The following is an 18,586-nucleotide window of genomic DNA, read 5'->3' on the forward strand; positions in this document are numbered from 1 at the left end:
GCAAGGCTAACACACAAGGACAGACCATTCATACTCACATTCACTCACAGATTCACACCTAGTGGCAATTTGGATTATCCAATTAACCTATCCCCACAAGTTGCATGTCTTTGGACGGTGGGAGGAAGCCGGAGTACCCGGAGGGAACCCACGCAGACACGGGGAGAACATGCAAACTCCACACAGAAAGACCCTGGCCTGATGGTGGAATTGAACTCAGGACCTTCTTGCTGTGTGGCAACAGTGCTAACCACCGTGCCACCGTGCTGCCCATGATTTAAACAGCTAAAGAAAATATAGCTGGAATACTCACCAGTACTACAGAGCCTTTGTAGTGACACTGAGAGCGAAGTGAGGACAGATAGCTGTATTTTATTGGGGAATATCACCTATCTCGCAGAACAGTTGCATGGTGGTTAGCAGTGTTGCCTCACAGCAACAATATCCCGCAAGGTTAGCTTCCCACAGCAAGAAGCTAATACATGTGCATATGAATTTAAACAACAAATTTGTAACTACTTGTATTATTATTATAATTAGTATAATTGTTTTGTTTTTTATATAAATACTATTTATATGACTACTTTTATTTCAGGTGTCTATAATATTTAAGGCAGCTCATAAAAATGTCAAGAATTATGGCTAACATGGAGCTAACAGCTGGAATCTTGGGGCTTTCAATTCATTGTAATTACTTTTTCTACCCTAGCAAACAGGATACACAGCACTTGGTTAACATATAGACTGAGATATGTAGACTATGTAGATTGAGCTAGCTACTCAATACAGTAGCTGCATCACCTGTTGCATGCACAAGTTTTACTGATTATAAACGGTCATGTGCAGTAGAGGAGCTTTGCAGGTGACTGTGCTGTCTCCACTTCTGTTCATCGTGTAAATCTTACTTTCAGTCATTACCTACACTAATACCCTAATGATTCTGCTGTGCTTTGATGTATTAATGATGGGCAACAGGAAGAGTACAGAGCACTAATGATGATGTTACGGGGTGTTCTGGAAGGACTCACCAACTCCTGAATGTGAATAATATCAGAGCGATAGTGCTTAACTTGAGAAGGAAGAGGAAAGCTGCGTGACCCATGTTTATCCTGGAACAGGATGTTGATGTGATGGAGGAGAAGTACCTGATTGTCCACATCATCAACAGGCGTAAGTGGAAGACCAGCACAGAGACTATATACAGAAAGGATGAGTGTGCTCTATTTCCTTTGGAAAATGAGATCCTTCGATGTGGAAAGCAAAATGTCAGAGATTTTCTATCAGTTGTGAAGGTCACTAAACAAACTGTTATCAATCACAGATAATGCTGACCACCCTCTACGTCTACGTTCTCTAATATTCAGCTCCACTGCCCAAGGACAGATACAGTCAATATTTCACACCTTGTATAATAAGGAGCTTGGAAAGAAAAGCATCTGGACCTCTTTAAGTTAAGAGTGACGTGGACCCCCTATTGATCCTCTACCATGGCTGATTGTGACCTACACCCATTTTCACACCTTGGCTTGTGTGATTAGGTAGAGGATCAATAGGGGGCCCATGTCCCTCTTGGGGGACACTCCCATAGGGCTTAAATCTGGGACTCCACCATTTGACCTTTGTTCTGAAGAAGCTTCTCGGATGAGAGGTGAAACGTCTTCAAGCAACTTAAAGAAGTCCAGATGCTTTTCCTACCAAGCTCCTTAGACTACATCTGTTCTCCCATTAACAAATATTTCAAACCTGCACTCAGTAATTAACAAACACTAAGACATTTTATTGAACTGTCCTCTTCCCACTGTTATACTGGCCCACTTTAATTTGTCTGTATGTGTCGGCCCTGTGATGGACTGGTAACAAATGTGTACCTTGACTCACAGCCTATGACAGCTGGGACTGGTTCCAAGCCTCTGCAATCTAAGGTTGGATAAGCATGGATAAATTTAAACCTGATGTAACTCTCAACTATTAATTGTCTCAAAATTCCATCAGATTGGATCTCCTAATCAAATAAAACAGCTCCCAGATTCCCCTGGAGTTGAACTTGGGATGTGTTACCAATTCTAGGCATGTCTGAGTACTTGCTGACAGGCAACAAAAAAAAAATACTGCTCATGGATGGCGATGTTTTTCTTCTCTGGTCGAGACAAAGAATGGGGGGGGGCGGGGGGGGGGGGGGTATCAAATATTCTGTATTAGGGTGTTCCTTCTGAAAATCTTTGTGAAAAGCTTTAGAGAGTAGCTGCCAGCCAGACTTTCTTCTCTGTGCCACTGACAAACACTTCTTTTGCTTCCCTGTTCTGAACTCAAACACACACACACGCGCGCACACGCGCACACACGCGCACACACATAATAGAACTTTTGTCAGCTAATCCAGTGGGTGCTAAAAGGTGTATTGTGTGGCTGCCAAGTGCTGGAGAAAGCAGAGCATTTCTTTGTGTTGGAGCACGGATGATATTTTACCTCTTAACCAATTCATGCAATTTTGTATTTCCTGACAGTATTTGGCACATTGTTACCATAGATCAGTGGTTCCCAAACTTTTTTTGCTGGGCCCCCCTTTGTTTTACAAGCACGCACATGCACGCACACGCACAAACACATCCTCCAACCACACACACCCATATTTTGCTCCATTGTGGTTTATTTCACACCTCAAACATTTAGTAAACAATTAAGCAAATACAAGTAATCTGCAATAAATTACAGGTAGTAAGAAAATACTACTAACTCTTTTACGTGTGGACGAGGAATACAGAGTTCGTCACGCAACGTCAAATTTATGTGCCTTTTTTCACGTCACGCTGTGCACCACGTTATTGTTTACATGAGATGAATTGCAGAATGGCAGATAGAGACGAAATACTGTTACTGTTAATCTGACTATCTGCAGGTTTTACACACTTACATATACACATGCAGTTACTGTCCCTCCATTTACAAAGACAGAGGCATCACGATGTGATTATTTTACATGTAGTTGTTTTTTTCCTGTGTAATAATAGTCAACATTGCTATCAATACATTTTTCAAAAAATGCCTCTCTGTGCAAAATAGGTTTAAAAACATAAACAGCTGTGGGATACTGTTTGTCCGGGATTTGAACAGGGGGGACAAATCGTGGCAGGATCAGCCTGATATTATTTGTATCCCACTGTAACTTTACTGTATAAAGTATAGTATAGTATGTATATTTCCAAAATGTCAGGAGTAGTTAGTCATTACAAGAAGTGTTTGTGAACTAAAAATCAAGAATGTGGGATAGTGTTTGTCCATGATTTAAACAGCCCAGCGCTGCTTCTGACGAAGGGAAAACCAATCCTGCAGGGGAGACCTACCTCGGCACTTGTGCAGGTGAAGCCAAAGGGAAGACATGCTTCACTATATTTTCTAGTCTTTGGCTTAGAATGAAGTTGGTTTGGAAACATATTCAGCGATGCTTCATCTCCTGCTTTGCGTTTCTGTAGGCGGCCGTGCTAGCAGTGTCCAAGCGTTTTGGGGTTTTTTTTCCCCCTTTTCATCCCGCGCCCCCCCTGCCATGGCTCTGCGTCCCCCCCACCCCCCAGGGGGCGGGCCCCACACTTTGGGAAGGTCTGCCATAGATCATCTACCCCTTGTCTAAAACTGAACATTGGATGAGTTTGACTCCGAGTACCCGGAGAACGTAAACTCCACACAGATGGGCACCAGACTGGATTTAAGGGAACTTCTTGCTGTGAGATGACTGCACAATCATGCTGCCCAGTCAGCAGGCTATCCAGTAATAAATAGGGATGGCAGCCAGCATTATTGAGCCCTCTGATATAACCGAGACATGTGAAAACCAGATGAAACAGAACCATTTCAAGTCTTATTTTCCTGAGGGCAGGTCATTTTTTATGACTGCATCAGCTGATAGATGTTTCGAGATTGTGTTTCTGTACTTGTAATCCCCTCTTTGCCATCAACACAGGGTTGCATAAGAAAGGGCATCAAGCCTAAAAGTCTGCCAACTCAAACATGGGGCTCCATCTGCTGAGGTGATCCCGTATGAAAAAGAAGCTTCCTCTACTTTGTACGGAAATCTGCGTCCACAAGTATTTACCCTTATTGAATCATTAATACCAACATTATATTCATCTTTGAATTCCCCATTCATCATTATATATCAATGCCAATACAAAAAGTGTGGTGGAATATTAGATTTATAATATTTAAAATCATTTGGTCAAAGAAGCGAATCATTAACACCACAAATGGTGTCATGATCCTGGGTCCTTTTGACCCAGCGTTTTGTGTTTTCTCTTCGCGATTTTGGTTCTGTTCTCTAATTGGTGTTACCCTGTTCCCCCCCGTGTGTTCCTGTTTTATTGTGAAGGTCTGCGTCTTATGTGAGTGTTTTCAGTTTGCCTCCCTGGTCTCGTCATGTTAATCACTCCCAGCTGTGTCTCCCACCTGTGTGTAATCTCCCTGTGTTCTGAGTGTATTTAAGTTGTATTTTCTGTCTCAGTAATCGCTGGTTTGTCTGTGTTGTTTCCCCTCGGTCTCCCCGTATGTATTTCCCCGGACCTCCCTGCATCTTCGTTTCTGGTTTGTCTTATTAGTTTACCCAGTTTAGGTTTCTAGTTTCATGTTTTGCCACCCTTGCTGTTTGTATTGACCCACTATCATAAATAAACACCCACCTGCACCAGAACTGCCGTCCTTTTGGTCCTACTACAAATCCACACGGCTTGCCCCGCAAACCGTGACAAATGGACATTTTGGCCAATAAGTGGTTATTTTATCCATTTAACCATTAAGACAAATATCATTATGATATAAATCACAATTGTATCTATTGACATTTTCTGTCAGCTGTTTGAAATTAAAGTCTTAAACCTGTATTTCGTTTTGAAAACATGAAGCATGAAGCACCACATGAGTGATTATCTGCAGCTGAATTCCTGAAAGGAAACCTCCCGAAAAGGTCTGCTTTGAAAAACTGCAGTGCACATTACAATTTTGTTTCGGCCCCAGAACTCTTTAACCATGTTACAGAGATGCTATCACAACTCAAAATAACAACTGTTAAACTAATGTACTACAAAATGTGAAAAATGACCACCCACACTGTATTTGTAACATTACAGGAATAAAAATGCATCAAGTTCTGGAAAGGTGAGAGAGGACTTATGCAAAGTTGAGTTACCGTCTGCCGTATTGTCTCTATTTCTTTGTTTTTCTCTCTATTTCTCACCAGACGCTCACACAAAAACACCAGATTTCCTCCTCTTCTCCTCTAAGGCCAGTTACTGTGTTTCTCTTCCCAGAATCGTGTGACACACTCAATAAAAGCTCTTAGATATCTCTCTCTCTCTCTTTCACACACACACACACACACACACACACAGTATCATATTCATGAGACTAGAGGGGCAGGCACAATCAGATTATGAATGGTGTCAATCACAACAGGTCATCAAAACAATTTAATATTGAAATTTAGAATCTGTGAATTTGTGTTTTTCTTAATTTATTTCATACCTTCTCAGGTAATCACTTCCTTGGTAATTATTGATGGATTTAAAAAAAAACTAAAACATTTAATCTAGTAAGGTCTGGTACTCTTTGTTTTTAATCTTTTAACAAATACTAGTGGTCAAAATAAGCATGAGTATGTGAGTATGAAGTAAAGGATAAATATCTCACATCAAACCTTCTTGGTCAATGACTGCCATGGTAAAAACTGTCATTATTAACAACAACAAAAAATCACTAAAACTTAAATTAAACCTGGTGGTGCTACAGGAACACTTTTACTTCAGTAGAAAGGCTTTTTTTTTTAAATCACAGAAAGCATATTTATAGATCATGTTTCTTTCAACTTAGTTTATTTTTATATAGTTAATTTTTAAAACTTACAAAATAAGAGCATGGACTGAACATTGAGATGATGTATTATAAAATATATGGTGAATTCACAACTATTTCAGAAGCGCACCTTACTGTAGTTAAACATATTCCCCATTGCTGTGTAAGCTATTGTTGTTAATCTAAATGACATTAAGCAATGCCCGCACGGACTGCAGGGGCCTGGCTAGCTGGTTATTTTCAATGGTGTGGAGCTGAGACTTCTGTCACAGTCGGGCTGAAGATGACTGTGTGGAGTGAGCAGGAGGACCCAAGTGCAGACACTCAAAACAAAACTTTGATTTAAATAAGGATGAGCCATTTATTTAAGGCTGACTCCATTAAAGCAAGTACCGAGCAGGCTGCCACAGGGAATGTGAAATTCACAGAGAAACCCAGACACTGACATGACCGCTGCGGCACCAGGCAAACATCCACCTGCTCCACTCCTGCTACACAGGTGAAGATAGATTTAAGAGCGACAGGACTTAGTGCCGCTGAATCTTTGATTTTATTTGTTTTGTTTTACTTGCATCTATTTGAAAGAGTGAATGTAAACACAAAACATTATTTTATTTTATATGCTGGAATATGCAGAAAATATGTATAAATGTTAAAGAATTTCTTCAAGTCAAAGACTGTTCTATATAATTTAATTTTTGCTTGATGCAATGTGCATAAAGTTAAAAGATTAAGAGACTTTTTCATTTGATTCAATTTTATATGATGGATTATGCAATAGAACTGGGCTGAAATGTCTATTCCTTTATTACCCATTCAGGTTGTGTATCATGTTTTTTAAAAGTAACTAACTAACCAAGTAACTAGGTAACTAATTACTTTTGAAAATAAGTAATCAGTAAAGTAACTGGATTACTTTTTTGGAGAAGTAATTAATTACTAATTACTTTTTTCAAGTAACTTGACCAACACTGGTGACAACTTAGCTGAAAAGCGTTGGTGAGACAGTTGTTGCTGCCATGCTGCTGGTGCAATTAGGAGCTAAGCTAGGCTAATAGTCACATTAAACTAGCATGTCACTTTAGACCCCGTGAGTGAATACTATAAACAGCAGAAAGTGTGCTTCTAATAAAGCACTTATAGGTTACACCAACAGAATGAATAATACTGTAGAAGTTAGTCATTAATTGCTACACAAATTAAGCAGGAATAGATATGACAGGTATGACAGTACTACAGTGAGAGCTAGTATAAATACATACAGCTGGCTTTGACTATCAGATATTATACTGAACATTTAATATGCAAACTCCAAGAATGTGACTTACGAGAAATACCACAACAGGAGCCTCTATCATTCTTACTTGAAGTCATTCAGTCTTCTGGTCTGTCAGCATTTTCTCTAATGCCATCTAAAGACAGTAATTTACTCTCAGGGCTTATGAAAAAATCGATACGTACTTACCATGCTTTTACTGTTCAGCTGAAGCTGTGGCTTTTTGTGAAGACCACTGTTTTTGTACAGTGTTGTCACAAGTTTCGATACACTGGTAGGCATAAAATTGTATGTGTTATCTCTATGTGATTGGGAGCTATTTAGGTGAATATGGTTATTTTATTGAGAGGCTGCTTTTTTAAAGAATTGGTGTCATGTTCTGCTCATCCACAAGCTTTGTTCCTCTCAAAAGAATCATCCATTCAATTAAAGGTTGTGGGGAAGCTGGAGCCTGTTATGGTGAAGTACACCTATGGCCAATTTAGAATCACATAGCCTTTCTTTAGACAAAAGCTGGAGTACTCAGATAGAACCCACACAGACACAGGGAGAACATGCCAATTCCACACAGAAAGGCATCAGGCTAAATTTGAACCCTTCTAACTGTGAAGTGATAGTGCTGACCACTGCGCCACCATACCACCCCACCATATATAAAATTCAATTAAACAAACATCTTAATTACCACCAATCACATTACTTTCTCTATTTTACATAGATCGACACACTCTGTTTTCCATGCACGTCCCAGGCATCAGCTGCTCTAGTGGTCTCTGTCCAGCTTGTTTTTGATGGTATGGCATTAACCACAAAGTAAACCACTAATTAGGCCATTTCCATGCACATAATCTTCATTAGAAAAAACTCTTGCATGAGCGTATCCATGGTCATAATGTAGCAGCCAAATCTATCTTCACATTCTCTCTATTGCACACACACATACAAGCGTAAAAGTAATTGCAGATAACAATAATTAATAACATCAATAGCATCATTCTAGATTTCTATCTGCATTATGACTAATGCAGTCGACGGCAGGGTTAATGGACACATTTATCTAAGCTAATGCTACAAACTTACATCATCGTCTTCAAATATGCTACCAGCTTGCTGCAGTCTACATGGAGGTTTTCACCTTTCCACACTCATTCCTGGCTGAAGAATTGTAAAAGAACCATAAAATATCATTACTTGGGAAAGTGCCCAAAAATAAGTGTGTCAAGCTTGTTGCAAAATACTCACACTGAAAAGTGCTTCAGCAAAATACTGAGCAAAGGCTGTTGATACTTATGTATATATTATATTTTTGTTGTTGTTGTTTTTTATTTAATTTAAACATTTTTACTTTGTCATTATGAGGTATTGGTGTAGAGTTTTGAAACTATGTAAAAGAAAAAAAAGTGGGGGGGGGATGGGGTCAATTACAATAAATTAAAAACAAAAAACTCTGTCATGTTCTGGGTATTTGACCAAGCTTCTTGAGTTTCTTGTGTTTTTTATGATTGTTATGTATTATGATTATGATTATGATTTGATAAAGACATGAACACCATGTCTTTATGCTGTTTCATGTCTTTATCCTGTCTTTCTTCTCTCACCCCAACCGGTCAAAGCAGATGGCCCCGCCCCTCTCTGAGCCTGGTTCTGCCGGAGGTTTCTTCCTGTTTTTCCTTCCCACTGTTTTTCTTTTCCTTTTTTTTTTCTTTTTTTCTTTCCAGAGTGCGAGTGTGACAAATGTGGCACCTCTTCATGCGATGACAGGACAGGAGTGTGTCACTGCAAGCCGGGAGTCACTGGACGGCTGTGCGACCAGTGTCAGGTGAGACAGAGAACGTGAGCTTCTTTATTGCAGCTCTTATTTCTTCTTTATTAATAAAAAATATGTCCCTTCGTGAACAATTAGGCACTGACAACTAGGCTTAGGCAAGTTCCTGGGTTAGGTAAGAATAATAATAGAAGATCGTGGTTTGGGTTAAAATGTATTTTGTTTTCTTGGCTACCATGGTAACACCTTCCAACTTTCTCTGATATCAAAAAAACTTTCTGTCAAAATAGATAAGTTAGAAATTGATCCTCCCAAACAAACAGAAAGCCTTTTTCCGACTATTTCATATTCTGTTATGACACTGGGTTGGAGTGGCTACAGGGCAGGACCACCCATATGATTATGATTTTGATTTGAAAAACACATGAACACCATGTCTTTATCCTGTTTCATGTCTTTATCCTGTCTTCCTTCTCTCACCCCAACCGGTCACAGCAGATGGCCGCCCCTCCCTGAGCCTGGTTCTGCCGGAGGTTTCTTCCTGTTAAAAGCGAGTTTTTCCTTCCCACTGTTGCCAAAGTGCTTGCTCATAGGGGGTCATATGATTGTTGGGTTTTTCTCTGTATGTATTATTGTAGGATCTACCTTACAATATAAAGCTCCTTGAGGCGACTATTGTTGTGACTTGGCGCTATATAAATAAAATTGAATTGAATTGATTGGGGCAGCTGGTGGTTAGCTCTGTTGCCACACAGCAAGAAGGTCCTGAGTTCAATTCCACCATCAGGCTGGGGTCTTTCTGTGTGGGGTTTGCATGTTCTCCCCGTGTGGGTTCCCTCTACGTACTCCGGCTTCCTCCCACCGTCCAAAGACATGCCGTTTGTGGGGATAGGTTAACTGATTAATCCAAACTGCCCGTAAGTGTGAATGCGGGAGTGAATAATAATAATAATAAAAATAATGAATTGCATTTATATAGCGCTTTTCGGGGCATTCACACAATTGCTAATGGCTTTCTGTCTCTGTGTGTTAGCCCTGCGACAAACTGGCGACCTGTCCAGGGTGTACCCCGCCTCTCGCCCTATGACAGCTGGGATAGTCTCCAGTGACACCCCCCCAACCCTGATAAGCGAATGGATGGATGAATTGAATTGAATTTAAGGTTCTCCTTGTGTCTTGGTCTCTCCTCTGTGTTGCTGGTATGTGTCTGTCATGTCATCTGTGTTTGTGTCTCTCGTGTCCTGTTCATGTCTGTGTGTCTCGTCTCCCGTAACTGTTTCCGTGTTCCCTTCTTTGTGTCTTCTCCCATTGTCTCCCTAGTCCGTCTAGTTTCCCTGAGTGTCCCTTCTCCCAGCTCCCGTGTCAAGCTGTGTGAGTTGGTCTGCGTTTTTATGTTTCCTGTTTTACTTTGACAGTCCTGTGTCCAGTGTCTTCAGTTTTACTTCCCCATATGACTACATTTATTGGTTCCAGCTTTTCCCCCATGTGTTTCCACTCTCCGTAATCACTCTGGTGTGCTTATGTTATGTCAGTTACCTTGTGTCCTATAGCTCTCCATGTTCTAGATTCCTCGTCAGGTCTCACGTTTCCATCTTTCCTGTGTGGTAGTTTGAGGTTTAGTCTGCTCAGTTTATTTTATTTAGTCAATTCTCATTTTGCATTTTGCTTTGTGCCTTTAATAAATGGTTCACCTTTTGTTTAATATTACTTTTTTCTGCAAGTGTCTGCTTTTGGGTCCATTCTACACTCTACACGGTCTGCCAGCTCAGACTGTGACAAAATCAGTTGAATGAAAAGACGTGAGTAGTGTGTGGCACGGTTAACTGTCAAAATCTACAGGGGAGATTCAAAATATTATTGAAAAATGAAAGTGGAGTGTTGCCAGAGCAGATGGTTAAAGTTAATACATTCAGGTATTCTAGTGAGCTCTCATGCTAATCTCAGATGCTAATCTGAAAGTTCTTCTGAGCTTGTATTTGGTCAACCTTTATAGAAAAAGTCAGAGTTGCTGTCCCCTCTCTATCATTGTCAGTGCTTTCATTGATCATGTATTAAAGGAGTTAACAACTTTTTTTTTATCCTCTGACTTCTTCTTCTACTGACTCTATAAGGTGGTTAGCAAGAGGAAACTCCTCTGTTACTGTGATAAATCCCTAAAGCCTGTTTACTTGCTAAGCTTGCATGTGGTGGTTCCACAGAAAGAGCAGATCGTAACTGATCTCACAGCAGTTAAAGCAAAGCCAGCAGCAGCTTGCCTTGCATGCTGGTCTCACATCAATTTAGAGTCAGTGACTAGATGTCAATCCACAATGTGCATGCACTAACCGCCCGAAGAAAGCTGCTGGCCTCTCAGCTTACCCAGCTCAAGTCACTGTTCATGGGAGACAGACACATCCATAAAAAACCACTACAGACACCACTACACTTTCCTATGAGAATGAAATGAGTGTAGCTTTCAGCAACAACAGCCAACTGGAGTTGGCAGCAATGTAAAAATTGCAAACAAGCACTGTCTGCCTTGCTTGTCCTCAATGAGACACCACTTGCTCAAATCCAGATTCCTAGCAGTATACTAATTATGCTCTCTTCACCACCTTTTTTCTTTGCTTGCTAAAGATAATTTAAAATGCTGCTGAACCGACTAACCAGTTTTAGAAAATTGTTGCATAGTTGATGTTGTCAGGTTTCTGGGCATTTTGGACAAATCACAGAAACCAAGGTCAGGAAGTACAAGTAATTTATTTCAAATATAAAATGACTGTGTAAATATTTTCAGATCTAAATTATTTGTTAAGATGAATGATCTGTTTTATTATGAGAGCTAAGCCAAGGAGCTTAGTGGTGGGAAAGTCTGCTCTTTTATAGGACAAAAATAGAATTTTACTTCAAAAGAATAAAAATAGTGCTTAACATGCACTATTAAATTATATTCTCAACAAAGATTCTCTGAGTTGTCTACAGAGACAGAAAGAGAATTTACACCTTTATTCAACAGTCATGACTGCGTCAGTGTAATAGGCAAAATAAATAACTCAACTCATTATGTCATTAGTCCGAATTTACTAAAATTGACTCAACAGGGTTACCACGCCATTGTGTCAGTCTTTTTATGCCTTGGCTTAAAGATTGGAAATGGTGGTAGGTGTTTTCCAGGGTAACATGCGTCACCAGTGACATTGCAACAAATCTTAGTAATGTTCAATGGAGTTTAAAATAGAAAAAAACACATTCAACACTGATGCATACCTTTGTAATTCCCCAAGAGAGAAAAAAGAATTTCCTTGGAAAACTCATGATAAACATACTAAGTCACATTATTTGGAATTTCAGTTTATGGTGTGTAATAAAATCGTTCTCAACAGTCAATTTTATAGGTCTGCACAAAAAGATAGATTACAGAATGAAAATACAAATTTAAATCACAGCCATTCAATAGCCGCACCCTGAAGCAGGGGAATTATAGGACAATTTAAACCCAAGAAAACAGTTCTGCTAAGCAGCTGTAACAAAAATACACCCCGGCTCGTTCCTTCGCCCCTGAGGACCCAGGATCTGGAAGATATTCCTGTATTTATTGGAAACAAATCCAAAACAGAACAGAGGAAAAATAAGTGTATGCCAAAGAAAAGTTGCCTTGTAACATCTTTCAGTCTGACCTGACTGTAAGACAAACCATCACTGTATTAAATATGATAATACGTGAGATTAGCACGTGTTAAATGGGTCATGAGGATGACTTTAGGGGGTTGCAACATGAACAATGAACCAGGAAGGAGACACATTTTCTTAAAGCTTTGGGGTATGGTATGCCAACATAAAAATGTCTTTCACCTCCCTTGGATGCGTCTTTGTGGACAATAACCAGACCGTATATAAAGCTCTGCTTGCCCTGGTTCCAGTTGAAAACTGTAGTTTGACTCCATTTAATGGATGTGTATGAGTACTTGGACCTCTGAGTCCTTGATTGGAGTCATCTCCCTTGATCCCAGGACCAGTTTTCTTCATAGCAAAGATAAAACTTGCAATTGTGGCCACAAGTAAGCAATGCACACTAATCATGCCATAGATATATAGCAGCATAGAAATTTGAAGTGCATTTTTAAAAGGTAAGCTGTTTTTCTTTAAAAACAAAACAAGAATGTATGTCATCAGCACACATGAGTCAAACTCACCTCTTTAGTAAAACATGTTGGCATATTCATGAATAAATTAGTAGATTTTTGATAGGCTAACTGATGCCTGGTGATGCTAGCAAACACATAATGAGAACCAGGAAAAAATAATTAATTGTAAATTATTTTATCTTGTGCTTTTTCATCCAACAACATTTTGGTTGGTTGACTGAGTGAAATTTCAAATAAAACATAACATTATGGCATGTGGTTTTGTGGTCTATTTAAACAGGTTTATTTGCTTAACCAATACATCTGTGAAATATGGCTATAAATAAGGCAGAGAGCACATTTAAGAAGTCTTGTAAATAGTTTTTCTAGGCTTTGCTGTCCTTTTGACCGTGACTGTCTGACGAGGTGGAAAACTCAAATGAGACTGAAAATACTGAAAATAGAAATTTAAAATAAGCCACCAGTTGAAAAAAAGTAATTGTGTAAGGCTAACTAGCCAATTATACCAAATAAAGTAAACTAAATAAATGACCACACCTCATCTCCTAATGCATTTACCTGCCCAAGACTACGTTTTTTTTCCTCCTTTCTGTCTCAGCCTGAGGACTTTCTGCACTGAGACAGCTCCCTGACCCTACCAAGCTTTACCTGCTACTTATTTTCAATAAACTAAATGCTACACTTCCCAATGGACTGATTTTTGAAAGAAAAAAATATATGATATGTTTACATTTTTTATTTGTTATAGTTTTAATCCATATCTAAGAGTAATTTTTTAAATTAAGCCATTTTTCACTTTGTGGTGTCAGTTGGATGACTGTACAGCCATGCGTTTAGCTCTGAGTGACTGGAGCATTCCCATGCAGCACTGCACACAGTGGAGACTGCAACAACAACCCTGGGGCAAGGACACACAATAATTGTGTCACGTGCTGTTCATTTTTCTTAGTTTATTATAGATTTGCGTGGTAAAAATAAATAAGCATTCATATCTTAACACATGATGGAAATAATGTGTTTTAATGCAACCTGAAATCTGTGTCCTAATTGAATAGCAGATTATGTAGAACAGAGAAATTCCTGCCTCTGCCAGCAATAAGGGGACAATTGTATTTCTTAAACAAATACATGTATCCTAAGTCTGACAGAAAACAATTACTTTTTTACTATTTCATCAAAATATTTAAAAAATAATCATTTTTGGTAATACAGTAGATATTTATTTAACTGCATAAGTAATAATATATTACAGTTTTTCACACAGGAAAGAGTACAGCAAGCTGCAGGAGGCTGTCGTGTATTTAAAAGAATAAAAGACAGGCAGTACAGAACAGTATGTTTTAATGTGGTACAAGTTGTGTCTGTGTTTGCCTTTCTGTAAAACCGCATGCCACAGAAAGAAGCTGTCTTTGGTTCCAGTTCAGTCCCTTATTTGTGATAAAGGCTTTAATGTCATCCAGTGATAACGTTGCAGTAATAAAGATTTACTGATTATCACGACTGAGCTTGGGGAGGGGTGATGCGCGTCATCTTGTATGCAGTGTGGTTTTGGCAATGGGATCTGTGTCTGTGAGAACACAGATTATCTGACCTCCCATAGGAGTTTTTTTGTGCAATTATGGTTGAGATTTAGATACACACAAACTTGGGAGTATATATTCCCAGCCAGATAAACGTTACTCACACACACACAGGAAAATATACAATCACAGATAACACATCCTATTTCCAACAGACAAGATTAAGCTTATAAAAAGCATCCTCCTCTCTCTTCTTCTGTATTTCTCCGTCTCTATCATTGGATTTTTTCCTTGGCTTTTTACATGCTTACATCTGTCTGTCACTATGCCATAGACTACACATAGCATGTCCTGCACAACAAGCCAGATTCTTCCTTTTCGCGCAAATAGCTGGAACCACAGGCTGTGGTCGATGTTATGCAAACCAGAAAAATACTTTGAAGCAACAGCACATGAAATTAGCCATTTTTTCCTTTACAACTATGGCCTGCTTTTACTCAAAGTACTGTATGGTGATGTGAGCATAAAAAAAACATGACTTCTTTTAAGTACTACCAAGAGAACAAACAAACACGCAGGCAACATAGAAATGTGGTCTGTGTGTGTGTGTGTTTTTAATTTCCACAAATGTAATGATACACACAGTCTGGGGACACTAATGTCATCACGGGGCTGTGTGATTAGACCATAATCTAGTTATATACCTGAAATATGCACGGCCATTTCCTTTTTGAGTGATTATGCTGAGTCACTGTGCCATGCAAAGCTCAAATGTAATTCAGGGAAGTGATACAGACTTCAGATTGGTTTCAAACCTGGTCATCACTGAGTGCTCTACAAAATGAAACCATCCTCTAACATTTAAAACTCTCGTACATGTCCCTCCTGATTAAATATGAAAGAGGCAGAGGATTTTATTTTAAATGTTCTAAAACTAACATTTTTCAGGCATGTGTGTGTCTGTTGTTTCTTTCTTTCTTTGTTTCTTCAGTGTGCGGCCTCTACATATTCACAAAGTATGAATCTTAAGTATAAGCGCACAACTAATGATTTGGAAGAGCTAAAAAGGAAAAAAGGGGAGGAGATCTAGTAGATCTAGTAGGTCGACGTTTTTCACTGTGAGATGTTGTTTTGTTTTTATTTTAAAAGTCTTTCTTTTTGGTCGTTTTCCAAGAAATCATAATCTTGAATGATTAACAGTTCATTTATTTTTTTAGTGTTCTTAGAAAAGAACAGGCACCTTTAGATAAAATGACCTGCTGATGCTTTAAATACAACATCCGCATGGGGAAGAAAAGTGATTTAAGTGAACATGGCATAGTTGTTGGTGTCAAATGGGCTGCTCTCGGTATTTCAGAAACGACAGATCTCCTGGGATTTTCCTGCAAAAACATCTCAAGGTTTTTACAGGGAATTGTCCAAATAAGAGAAAATATTTGGTGAGCCTCGTTTAAACACCACAGCCTAGCTAAATATTGTTGCTAACCATGTCCATCCCTTTATCACCGCAGTGTACACATATTCTGATGGCTGCCTCCAGCAGGTTAATGTGCTCAAATGACCTCCACAATCACCAGATCATAATCAAATAGAGCGTCTTTGGGATGTGATGGAACAAGAGATTTGCATCATAGATGTGTAGCCAACAAATCATTAACTACGTGATGCTTTTGTGTCAGTATGGACCAAAATCTGATGTTGAATCTGTTGAATCGATGCCATGAAGAATTAAGGCAATGCTGAAGGCCAAAGAAGGTCAAATCTAAATAACTTTTTTCTCTCACTGATTGATCTTTAATTTCTTTTTTGTACTTGTTGAATGGGCGGCTGTAGCTCAGGAGGTAGAGTAGGTCATCTACTGAGCCGAAGGTTAGTAGATGCCTGGCTCCCCCAGTCTGCATCCCAAGTATCCTTAGCATAGCTGTCTTACTAACTCAGTAACCTTCCCAAAGGAGTGTGAATGTTAGCTAGGAAGCACCGCGCATAGAAGAAAGTGCTTGTGTCAATGGGTGAATGTGGCATGTTGTACAAAGCACTTTGAGCGCTCCGGGAGAGTAGAAAAGTGCTAAGAATCAGTCTGATGTCTTTCTAGTACATTTGTGAACTGTGAAACTGAAGGCTGAATAAAATAACAACAAATCCAAATTGTACTGATTTTAAATATCTTGGCCAATACCAATATTATCTTTTCAACTAACAATTCGGCTGTGTTCATTTGTTTATCATGCCAAAGTTGAACAAGCATACGATCACTCATACAAATATGTGGAACTGGATCCATATGCAAGGATGGAAAAAAAAAACTCAAAGGAAATGAAAGAATTAACTCACTTTTGAACAAGCATTTTCCTGGATTGCATTCTGTGACAATAGGAAAAACATAGAAAAAAATCTAAAACCACAGAACACTGGAAACCATCACAAATTTGTTTTCTCTATCATTTGCACGATATGCATTGCATATTTGTACTGTCACGTTTCTGTTTAAATACTCTCCAAATTCCAGTAAAAAGGAAACAAAGAGATATAAAACAAAGCGCCTCATCAGTCCCGTCAGCAGCTTTTAACACTAGCAGGGATTTTTCTGAGGGTGCAATTCTCCTTGAATTATATATGACACATTTCAGTCCAGGTCACTCTCTCACCACCATAAATAACACATAAATAACGCAAGTGTTAATGTTTTCGTTTAACTCGAGTTAGAAGGGAGAATGTGTCATTGATTGGACTTTTAATCCCAATTTCCATGGAAGCATTTCCACAGCACTAATCAGACCCTTAACCCATCTTATCATACATCTGTCTGTGAAGGTTCTCAGTCATCCAGGTCATCGTAGTCAAAGGAGCTTGCAAAGAAAAGCGTCTGGACTTCTTTGAGTTGCTTGAAGACGTTTCACCTCTCATCCGAGAAGCTTCTTCAGTTCTAAGGTCAAATGGTGGAGAGTCCCCATACATACTGGACAGAAATTTTTGGAGTGGCACAAATAATTTGTGTGGCATCTTATTGAAAAAGGGGTGAAAGGTAAATGGCTGCAAAAAACTTTGTGGTTTGCAAAACTTGTGCATTTAATTTTAAAATTGACCATTTATATTTGCATTTAAAGTTATGAAATATGATTCATTAAACATGTTTGTGGTTGAAACAGTAAAAAATATAACATTTTCTAATCGGATCTAATGTTTTTTGTCTGATTTTAGATCAATACAGTGTGTCAAAATAAAAACATAACTGTACATAACATAACCAGAGGGTTAAACATTTTTTTAAAGTAAGGCAATAGTTGTTTTTCAAGTAATTAATTACTTTTAGAATCTTGTAACTCAGTTACTAACTTAGTTACTTTTTTGAAGAAGTAACTAGTAAATATAATTAATTACTTTTTCAAGGTAACTTGCCCAGTACTGGTTGTTAAGCTGTAATCAGCTTCACTGATTACTTCATTGGAGTGCTCTGGGATCTGTATGAGTCAATCTCAGGGACCGTGCACTTAAGTTTTAGATAAAATAAACTAAGCTGAAACCATTAAAAACCTAGCAAATATGTAAGCTTTAAATCTGCCGTTTATCAGGCATCACTGAGTAATCCTTTAAATCTAACCTCTCTTGTTCCTGTCCTGTCTTTTCTTACATCTCTGAGTGAAGTTCTCACACTCTGTTCTGTCCCTGGGAAATACAGCAGCTGAAGCTTTAGCTAGTAGAAACAGTGTGACAAACAGCACACAGAGTTTGTGTGTTTGCTGGTGTTTGTTGAGCTGATAGAAACGCTGAATTTGAAATTAGCTGCAACTAAATAAACATCACTGTCTTCATGCTTCCTCCTCGAGCTAGATTCTGACACCTGCACTCCTTCCAGCCCACTTTAACTCCTCAGTATAAACACTACAAATGAAACTGCTGAACCTAATGTAACGAGTCTGTTTTGAAAACGTATGTTGTCGAAGGTACAGATATTTGTTTCACCAAGTAGACGATATGACACGATGATAACACATAAGACTGGTTTTTGAGTTAATGAATGGAATGAACACATTTTTATGAATGCGTTCATAAAAATAGTTAAACACAC

This window comes from Aulonocara stuartgranti, assembly GCF_965226115.1.
Source record: "Aulonocara stuartgranti genome assembly, chromosome: 23".
NCBI classification, from domain to species: domain Eukaryota; kingdom Metazoa; phylum Chordata; class Actinopteri; order Cichliformes; family Cichlidae; genus Aulonocara; species Aulonocara stuartgranti.